This window comes from Camellia sinensis, chromosome 4, assembly GCF_055761805.1.
Source record: "Camellia sinensis isolate YWXY chromosome 4, ASM5576180v1, whole genome shotgun sequence".
Taxonomy (NCBI): domain Eukaryota; kingdom Viridiplantae; phylum Streptophyta; class Magnoliopsida; order Ericales; family Theaceae; genus Camellia; species Camellia sinensis.
In genome coordinates this window covers 171,749,922-171,760,691 of record NC_138964.1, presented here as the reverse complement: position 1 = coordinate 171,760,691, position 10,770 = coordinate 171,749,922, and the positions used below count along the sequence as shown (strand labels likewise).

Below are 10,770 nucleotides of genomic sequence, written 5' to 3'. Positions count from 1 at the left end.
GATGGTACAAATGCATATGCAATGGAACCAAATACCTCTAAGTGACTTACATTAGGCTTTTTTCCATACCAAGATTCCTAAAGAGTCGTCCCTATGACTGCTTGAGGTGGAAACCAATTAAGTAGATACATAGCACATGCCACAACATTTGTTCAAAACTTCTTGGGAAGATCCTTGTATTTCAACATGCTTTTTCCCTACCTCTATTATAGTTTTGGTCAAAACACAGAAAATCAAAAAAGAATGAAAAGAAAAGAGAAAAGAAGTCACACAATCAAATATTTGCAATGACACTAAATCATAGACCACAATTGTAGCATATATCAAAACCATTACGTCTTACAAAAGTACTTGGAAGGAAAAAGGCAACAAAAGTATTATAGTACATATTGGGAATTCTTATGCTTTTTATAAAAAGCACATAACACACTGTTTGGTGACACACAATTCATGCTTTGAAATCGGAATTAAAGACCATTTTAATTCAAAATATGAAATAGGATGAAGAATCTAGAACATGGACTACATGCCACGGTTCATGCTTTGAAATAAGAAATGAAGACCACTTCAGTTCAAAATATGACATAGGAAATTGTCTGCAATTCCGAATCCAAGATACGAATTACATGCCACCAAACACAGCATCAAAATAAAAGGTAACAAAGCCAAGGATGAATTGCCTAGCTGGTGACATGGTTCGCTTGTTCCCACCTCTCACCGGACAAACGGAAACGGATCACAATGCCAAGTTCCATTGCATATAAGCCCTTCACTGCCTAGCACAGCAACACCCTGGGGAGGAGAACCTGCGATCGGGTCGCCGAAAAATGATATCACTGTCAATAACACTTGTGATGCTACATTTGTCTTCAAACTGTGATATATCTCCTTTTCGACATGAGTGAACCATATTCTTTTTGTGCAATAAATTCAGCCCACCAAAGTTAAGAATTGGTTTGAACAAGAATTGATTTGAACACCTTATTAAGGACAAAAGTGACTTGTAGAAACTCATGGTATAAGCACGAAACTTTTGGTTTGGAAATTAGGCTCAATTTTTAACTAATTCAAAAAAGATGAAATACTCATGTTTTTACACTTAAAAATGAAATAAGTTTAATTAATTCAATTTATATTAACTATATTTGTATATTATTTTTGAAGTTAATGCATTGATAAAATACTTATGTTTTTATCCTTTTGTTCACAGGTTGATGATGGATGTTCGTGGTTCAGTACTGATATATATGGTCATTAAAGATATAATAATTTGTCGTTTCGCACGTCGACATTCATTTTATTTTTCTTTGTTTCGTTTTATAGGTTATTTTGTTGAATATTTAGATTTTTTTGGAATTATTATGTTTCGGATTGTTGGATATAGTTAGACACATAGGATTCTTATGTATAGTATTGTTGGATATTTGAATAAAATTTGGGATATTGAAATTTGATATTAATTTGGTTACATTACTAATTGTTATGATGCGTTAAGTTTAGTTTGTATTATTTGTTGTATATAGAATTTTTTGTATTTTTTTTAGAGAAATACATGTTACATAGAAATTGGATTATCCTCATGTTTTGGTGGCTCCTTCCAGTGTGTTTGATATTGTTTTTATGTTGATTTGCTCTCTCATGTGAGGTGTACATGGGCTTCTTTTCTAATGGCTTGGATGATTATTGTTTTTGTTTGTAATAACATTGGTTGATTTTCCATTTCCCAGGTGGTTTATATGCCCTGTTTGGGCCTATTCTAGACATCCATATTATTATGTGTGGTTCTTGAACAGGTTAGTGTGTTTTTGATACTGGTTTGCTGGTTTGTTGGTTGAATAGGTGCTGGTACTGGTGTTGGTTTGCTTTTGTTGCTGTGCTGCTGGCCTGCTACAGTGCTACTATCCTGCTACAGTGCTGCTCTGTGCTAGTGTGCTGGTGTGCTGTTGTGTTGCTGTGCATCTGTGGCTGCGGAAGCAATGCAAGAACTGTGCTTCGGTTTGGACATGGCTGACCATGACAACAAAGACACTAATCAAGGTACCAAAAATATTGTTGTTCTTGCTAATTTCGTTTCACATCTCAATTACCTATCATTACTCTTTATCTATTTGCTTAAATTTTCTAAATCTTTTAGTCAAGCAAATGGAACTTTCATAAAACGTATGATGATTTTGTGCATTAACTGAGGAAATCTTTTTTAGCTGGATCAATAACAAAAGAAGTAAAGGTTTACACTTTCAAATATATATATATATTTCTTTTAATTTCTTGTTGAAAAAATTTAAATCATTACTCAACGCTAGTAGCTAATTACCTTTGACCGGAATGTTGGTAGAATGTGGAATTAACTGTTATGTAAGTCTAGAATTGTAATTATTACTTGTTGACGCAGGATCCATAAGAAGGAATTTCACTTCAGTCGGGCCTCTAGTTTAGCAACTCGTAGCATGGCTTTTAAGGGAACCAATAATGAGCTATTTTCCATTAAGGGTGATGATCAGTCTTTAAAACAACTACTGCTAAGGATAATGGGATAACTAATATCAGAGATTCATTGGCATTTGGAAAGGAAATTGATGAGGATTTTCCAAGGGAGTACAATGAGCAAAAGAAGCGATTAAAGAATCAAAACAAGTGCAAGGTTGGTAGTTCAATAGTGAGGAGACTTTTTTGTGGATGATACACTTGTTGAGATTGAAGGATTGAATAACTACACAAATGATGTTGGTGGAGGAGTTAACTTGCCTCAGTTGACCAATTGTGGCTATGAGATTGCTGGGTTAAGCTATGTCGACTCTCAATAACTTGGAGAGTTGTTGCAAGCCAATGCACTAGACTTTGTGGACAGGTTTCTTAAATTCAATGGCATGGATTTTGGTAAAAAAATTGAGTTTGTCTGTTGCAGTCTGTTTGTTTATTTTGTCAATTATTTTCTTTCTGGTTTAGTGGGAAGTGTTGTTTAGTTGTTAGGCTCTGGTGCTTTATTTAGCTTTTGTTTTCTTGTGTTTTGTTGTTGATAGTTCTACTGTGCTGAGGGATGCCACTTGTAAATATGTAAATCTTATAAAAAAATATAAATTATTTTTGTCAATGTAAATTTGTTGTTGCCAAAAAGCAAAGCTTTCTCGACAAACAATTTGTCGGTAAATGTGTTGCTAAAAGTTTATTTTTGCCCACTCATATTGTGTTGCTAGAAGTGTATTTTTTTGCCAATGCCAATTTGTCATTACCAAAAGTAAAGCTTTATCGACAAACAAATTGTTGGCAAATGGCAACATTTACTGACGTAAATGTGTCGCCAAAAGTTTACTTTTGCCGACTCATATTTTGTTGCTAAAAGTATATTTTTTGCCCATGCAAATTTGTATCGGGAAAAGTGCCACACAATCATCATATTTGAACTACTTTTACCGACGCAAGGTAAATTGCTGACGAGGGATGAAGGCTTTTATCGACAATTATGTTTGTTGCTAAAGGCATTACCTTTACCAATGCAATGATAATTTCATTGGCAAAAACTTTTGCTGACTCACTTTTACTTACGGGTTGCCAACGTAGCTCTATGTGTCAGCAAAACTTTTTGCCAACGAATTTTCCTTTTTAGGAACATATTTTGTTGTGTTGCAAAAAATATAATTTTTTGTAGTGTATTATTATAAAATTTAGGATAAATTACATTGACACTTCTTTTGAAGTGACCCTATCCCAAAAATACATGGAAAGAGGCATATGGCAAAGCAAATGCCCTGATTCATGAAAGAGAACATGAGAAGTGTATATTCAACCCACAATCATAGAAAACTAAGCTAATTAACAAGAAAATGAAAATTAGAAAGTAAAAAAAATAGAAAATGGACCAAATCTACTCTATACGCATGAAATTGAACATGGCATGCCCAAATCCATGGAATAATAGTTTTGAGAGAGTAGATTCAACCATTCTCAAATGAAAAATACATGTTTTGACTATTGAGAAAACGCGTGAAAGTACTAAGAAAATAAAGAAAATGAAACTATGACAATATAAATGGGATTTGGCGAAAACCCCAACTACACAAGCCCAATATGCAACTATTAATCAATCAAAATATAACAATATAGATAGTTTGGTTGCCAAGAAAAAAAAATAAAAATAAAAATAAAAATAGAAGTAAGATTTTACCTCTTATCAAGCTCTAGGCAAGAGAGAATAGTAATAGGAGAATCAAAACAACTATAATCAACCACTCAAGCCTTCCATGAATACTCCAAAGCTCTAAGTTTAAACTTCAATGAAGGAAAGAGATTATTTTGGGATTGTTTGGGCCAAGTATGGGTAATGTAGAGAGAGAGAGAGAGTGCAACTTCTTTTCTCTACAAGAATAGGTGTATTTATAGGCTAAATAAGCCTTTGGAATATGTTAATTCGTATGAAATGTGAGAACATATGAATTGGCATATTCCAAGATGCCGGGAGACTACTCTCAAGAAATTGTGTGAGGTGCAAGAAACCTGTAACCGTAGGAAATAAGAAACTACGGCTGTTGGTATATGATGTCACCAAATGATCATTTGTAGGTATGATTGTCACCTGCACGTTTATCCACAAGTGTGATTGTCACGTGCACGTGTTCTATGAGATTAGGTTCATCTACGAGTTTGTAAAAATCTACATATGAGTCAAAAACATGAGACTAATTGTTTCTTAAGTGTTTTCTTTCGTTCCACTCGATTCGATTTCGTTTTCGCTAATTTTGAAAGAAATAGGGTTCTTAGTTACGACAAGGGTAAATTACAAATATACCCTTTGAGGTTTGATTAAAATATAAATCGTCCTTGTGGTTCTAGAAATTACATTCCAGCTCTTAAGGTTTCTAATTTCATAACAAATCGTTTCTTTTATTAATAAATCATTAAGTCAATTAACAATTTTTAATGATATTAGCAATTAGGAATTTCATTTTTTTAGTTGATTCTGTTAAGTAAAATTTTTTAACAAGGGGGTATTTGTAATTTTTCAAATCACATGGGACAATCTGTACTTTAAACAAACCTCAGAGGGTATAATTGTAATTTACCCTGGAATTTTTTGATAGAGAAATAAAAAGAAAATTAATAAAAAAAAAAGTAAAAGAAGTTGTTTTGAAAAAATATGGAAAATGGAAGATGAAATTGAAAATGGAGATCAAGTTGAATAAAAAACCCAAACAACAAGGGTATGTTTGGTAACGTTTACGTTTTCAGTTTATATTTACAAAAATTTTATAAACTGGTTTTTGTTTATTTTTTATTTATTTTTAGAAAAACATAAACTACAAACGCGTTTGGTAATTGACAAAATGTTTAAAAATTTGACAAAATGTTTAAAAATTTTAAAAAATATAAAAAAGAGTGAAAAATGGCAAGTGATGGCAAGTGGCGGCGAAAGACGGTGGTGGAAAGTAGTGACGGTGGGTGGTGGGTAGCTGGTGGTGGGTGACGGTGGCAGGTGGGTGGGTGACGGTGGCAGGTGGTGGGTGGTAGCGAGTAGGTGGTGGCAGTGGCGGGTGGTGGGTGGTGACGGGTAGGTGGTGGTGGCGGCGGGTAGGTGGTAGTAGTGGGTGGGTGGGTGACGGTGGCGGGTGGTGGGGTGGTGGGTGGTGGTGGCGGGTGGTGGTGGGTGGTGGGTGGTGATGGTGGTTGGGTGGGTGACGGTGGCGGGTGGTAACGAGTGGGTAGTGGTGATGGTGGTGGCAACGGCGGATGGTGGGTGGTGGCAGCATGTGGGTGGCGGATGGCCGGTGGTAGTGGGTGATGGCGGGTAGGTGGCGGGTGGTGGTGGTAGTGGGTGGTGGTAGTGGGTGGGTGGGTGGGTGGGTGGGTGGGTGACAGTGGCGGGTGGTAGGTGGTAGCGAGTGGGTGGTGGTGAGTAGTAGTGGTAGGTAGGTGGCGGGTGGGTGATGGTGGTGGTGGCGGCGGGTGGCGGCGGGTGGTGGTGATGGCGGCTGGGTGGGTGGCAGGTGGCTGGTGGTGGTGGGTGGCTGGTGGTAGCAGGTGGTCGATGGTGGTGGTAGGTGGGTGGTGAGTGGTGATGGCAAGTAGGTGGCGGGTGGTGGCGGCAGGCGGTGGATGGTGGTGGCGGGTGGTGGGTGGTGGATGGCAGGTGAATGGTGGATGGTGATGGCAAGTAGGTGGCGAGTGGTGGCGGCGGGCGGTGGATGGTAGTGGCGGGTGATAAGTGGTGGATGGCAGGTGGGTGGTGGTGGTGGTGGTGGTAGTAGTGGCAAGGGGGGTGGTGGTGGCGAGTGGGTGGTGGTGGCGGGTGGTGGTGGCAGGTGGGTGGTGAGTGGTGGTGGCAGGTGGGTGGTGGTAGAAAATGGTGGTGGGTGGTGGCTAGTGTTGGGTGGTAAAAAAAAAAAACTGAAAACTCAAAATGGAAACATATTTTTTGTGTTTTCATTTTTTGGCCAAATTTATAAACTGAGACCACTGATTTATAAATCAAAAATTTTACCAAACAAGTTTTTATTTGAGTTTTTAAAATTTTTGTAAATATAAACAGAAAACTGAAAACGTAAGTGTTACCAAACAGCACCCAAATAAAAATGAAATGTTGAAACAAAATAGGAATACGAAGATAAGGGAGAGAAATGAAACAACAAAAAAGAAGAAAGAGAGAGAGAGAGAGAGAGAGAGAGAGAGAGAGAACTGAAGCCGGAGAGTGAGGATTAAAACTTGAAAATAAAAGCTAAGTTGGAGATCCAAGTTATTAAATATTGTTTCACTAGTCTTTTTAATTTTTTTCTCTAAATTGAATTTTTTTTTTTTTTTTTTTGGCCATGGGATTTAGACTACAACGAAGAGAATATCCTAAGGGTGGATATTAAATTTCTTATGAATATTTTGGAATGGGATGAGCAAACCTATGTAATTTTAAAAGATTCACAACAAAGATGACTATATTTACGAAGTTTTTTTTTCCCCAAAACTTTGGAGTGATGGTTCCTTCTATTATCCTCCCTTGGTCCATAAGGTGATCTTATAAGGGAGAGATTGAGGGGTTTAAACTCTTTTAAGGATGGGAGAGGCTTTTCTCCAATCTATTACGTGGATTAAAACATATAGTTGGGTTTGTGAGGTCTATCAGGGGTCATGTTTCGACAATTCAAACTGTTCAATATGTAGAGCTTGTCGATTATTTCATGCCTGCAAAAAATCATGTTGATCGAATATCAGTAGTCATTTGATTAGAATATATTTTTGTTAACAATTTATTTTTAAAATCATATTTACCATTTGCAAAAATGTATTTCGATCAGGGGCTACCAATATCTGATCAACATGATTTATTACACGTATGAAATACTTGACGAGTTTTACACATTGAACGGTTTGGATTATCGAAATGTGACCCATGATGAATCCCACGAGCTTAACATTGCGCTCCAGTCCACACAATTGGAGAGAAACCTCTTACTTTTAGGAACTAATCTAATATCTAATAACTAAATTTTATTGACCAATAATAATAAAAAAGAAATAATAAAAACTAAATTTTATTGACCAATAATAATAAAAAAGAAATAATAAAAGTATAGAGAGGAAAGAACTCTAAGCCAATGTTTATGAAACCGAATTAGATTGGCTGGTTCAACTGAAAGCTTATTTTGAAGAAATCAGTGGAATAAAAAACTTGGCATTCATATATCCAGAAGAGTCGAACCTGTGTCTCCAGCGCTAAAGTCACAACACAAGATCACCAAACTACACAATGAATTTTAGTTAATTTTTGGAAATAAATTTTATTTATTACTATTTTCACTCTATAAAAAATTTAAACAAATGTAATTTTAAATCTTAAATTAAAAATAAATTGATAATATAAGTGTATATTTTTATAATTTTAATAGCTATATTTTATTCATACATAATTATTAATATATTTATGATGTAATTATGATATCACGACTTTAGTTCGGTTGACTCAATGGTTGAACCACTGACCCTTAACTTGATTTTTTTTTTGGGTTCCTCAATGGTGTGAATTTTAAAACATTGCTCTTAACAATGGTTGCAATGGTGTTTCGATAAACTTCGGGGTTGTTTTGAGAAGTTGGTTAAAAATTAATATTTTGAATTTTTTTGATTTTTTTTAAAAAAATATATAAAAAAATAAAAAGATAATATAATCTAAAATAAATTAAAAGTCAAAAATTAACTTTTAATTATATTTCTAAAATAACCGATTCACATAATTCTTTGGCCATAGAAAAGAAGCCAAGTCAACATGAGATTTGGTGGTTTTGATAAGGTTTGCCGTGGAGCTTTGGCACTGAAGATAATGATTGATTAGTGTTTGAGAGTGATTTAGTGACAATCATGGCTCACCACAACAAGCTTTTTATCTAATCCAAATTATACAGAACTAGTATGTGGTTGGCTAAAGGGTCAACATCTGTCCTAAAAAAGCTTGGGAACAATTTTATGGTGTTGGGCTATTGAAACTGACTAGTGGATTCTTTGATGTTGACAACCATCCACTAGCAAAGCCAACCATTATCTTTCTTTTTTGAACAAAGGGGACCCTCACTCGGAGCATTGAGAGTTTTGTTGACACTACCCACACATTCAATTCAACTGATGAAAACTTTTCAACAACCACCCCTAAAGTCCTCCTTTTGATGAGTGAATGTTTTTTCCACTAGTTGCTGTGAAGAAAAGCTCTTTTTAATCATATGAAGAGATGGTATTAGCTTTTGATAAGTCATGGTTGGAATATTTAGGCTCCATTTGACAAGGGTTTTTTTGGTTATTTTAATCACAAAAGATAAAATAGACTATTTTAATTACAAAAAATAAAATATCACATCCAACTCATAATCATTACATTCTTCTCTCACAAAAAAAGTAAAAAAAGTCAAAAAGTCAAAAAGTTCTTCCCAAACCAAACTTTTTAGCCCAGGCTAAAATAGCCAAAAAAATCAAAAAGTCAAAAAGCCAACTCACTTTCCAAACGGAGGCTTGCTCTCTGATTTGTAGCAGTTAACCAATTGTCACCAAGATAAGTTTTATTTGGGAAAAATTAATTTAATTTAACTTTTTAACTAATTTAACCTGACTAAATTAGTTTCGTTTGGAAATATTTTTTGATTTTTTTTTTTAAGTTTAGATGCCGTGCTTGTGAGAAAAAAATGAAATAATTATAATTTAGATGTGATATTTTATCTTATTAATTAATTTAGTCTATTTTATCTTTTTATACTTACTTAGATCAAAAAATTATTACCAAACAACAACAAAGTACCATGAGGTTGTGTCCCCATACCACATAGTTTCTACCCAGTGTTTGCAAGCTTTCTTGCTGAAGACTCGGCAATTTCGACCCATTGTTTTAGTTTAAAAAGTAAAAGAAAATTACTAAAAAATTAAAAAGTCAACAACTCATATTAAAAAGTTAAAAATTTTATTTTTTCTCTATTTTTTTTACATATATTTGTAAAAAACTGAAAAGTCATTCCAAACATACTAATTTTTTTTATCTCATATATTAACCAAAAAATCAAAAAATTACTAAAATAGTTTGTTTTCAAACGAGGTCTCAGTCTTGACTGATCCAGTTGGAAAATTTACCAAACTAACCTCTCAATAGATTTTCTGAAATTAAATTTTTTATTTTTTATAATTTTTTTAATCTTTTAAATGTTTAGATTAGGTACACCCAAAAAATAAATATTTGTGAATAAAAAATTAATAGATACACAAGAATATAAAAAATATGTTAAATTTTTATATTTTTGATATTTAGTAAATTTGTTTTTTACAAAAATCATAAATATTTTTTTTAAGTGTATTTTACATTAGCTGTATTTAAAAACCAAAAATATTATTTAAAATATTAAAAAAATTGAGTGAAAATAAAAAATTATAAAAATAAAAAAACCCAATTTTTAGAAAAAATGAATAAACAAAATTATTTAAAATATTCAAAAAATTTAGTAAAAGTGAAAAATTATATAAACAAAAAATTCAATTTTAAAAAACAATGAATAAAACAAGGGTCATTTTTTGATAAATTATCTTTTTAAGTATTTTATTCCATCTAACTCATATTCTTTTTTTGTATTTCATTAAGTCTTGTCTAATGTAATATGACCAAATCATCTTTTTTAATTTTTTTCGCATATTTTTCTATTTTGAAACTAATACATAACAATAGTCCCTTATTTTATGGAAAAAATCTTTCCCTTATTCTAAAGAAAAAAATCTTTTCGTTATTCTAGGGAGAAAATCTCTCCCTTGTTCTAAGAAGAAAATCTCTCCATCATTTCATGGAGAAAATCTCAAATTATGAATTTTGAACCATTTAAAATTTGAAAAATTTTAAAATAGCGCAACAAAAAAATCTGAATGAAAATAAAAAATACAATGTGAATGTTCATAGTAAATAACAAATATACAACTAACTTTTGAAAAAACAAAACACATACTAAATTACAATGTGAATGTTCATAATAAACAACAAATACACAATTAACCTTCGAAAAAATAAAACCCATACCAAAATACAATGTAAATGTTCACAATTTATAATTAACATACAATAGCCTTAAAAAAAAACTCATACCAATGTAAACATTTACACTGCAACATAAAAACATAAAACAAAATTGAAAAAAGTGAAAATTGACTTTTTCAGTTGTTCAATGGTAAGAAAAATGATTGTTTAACTAACAAGCATAGTAACAAATAAATAAATAAATATACAATTAACTTTTAAAAAACAAAACTTATACAAAAATACAATATGAATGT

At 33.1% G+C, this 10,770-nt stretch overlaps 1 long non-coding RNA gene across 1 annotated transcript; it reads right to left on the bottom strand.

Moving 5' to 3' along the window:
• Positions 1 to 266: 266 nt before the first annotated feature.
• Positions 267 to 4,472, bottom strand: LOC114310851 (uncharacterized). The gene is made up of 2 exons (XR_003646301.2): positions 4,163 to 4,472; positions 267 to 806 (listed from the first exon to the last, which is right to left on the bottom strand). It is a non-coding gene; the product is annotated as an uncharacterized LOC114310851 (long non-coding RNA).
• Between the last annotated feature and the right edge of the window lie 6,298 nt (positions 4,473 to 10,770).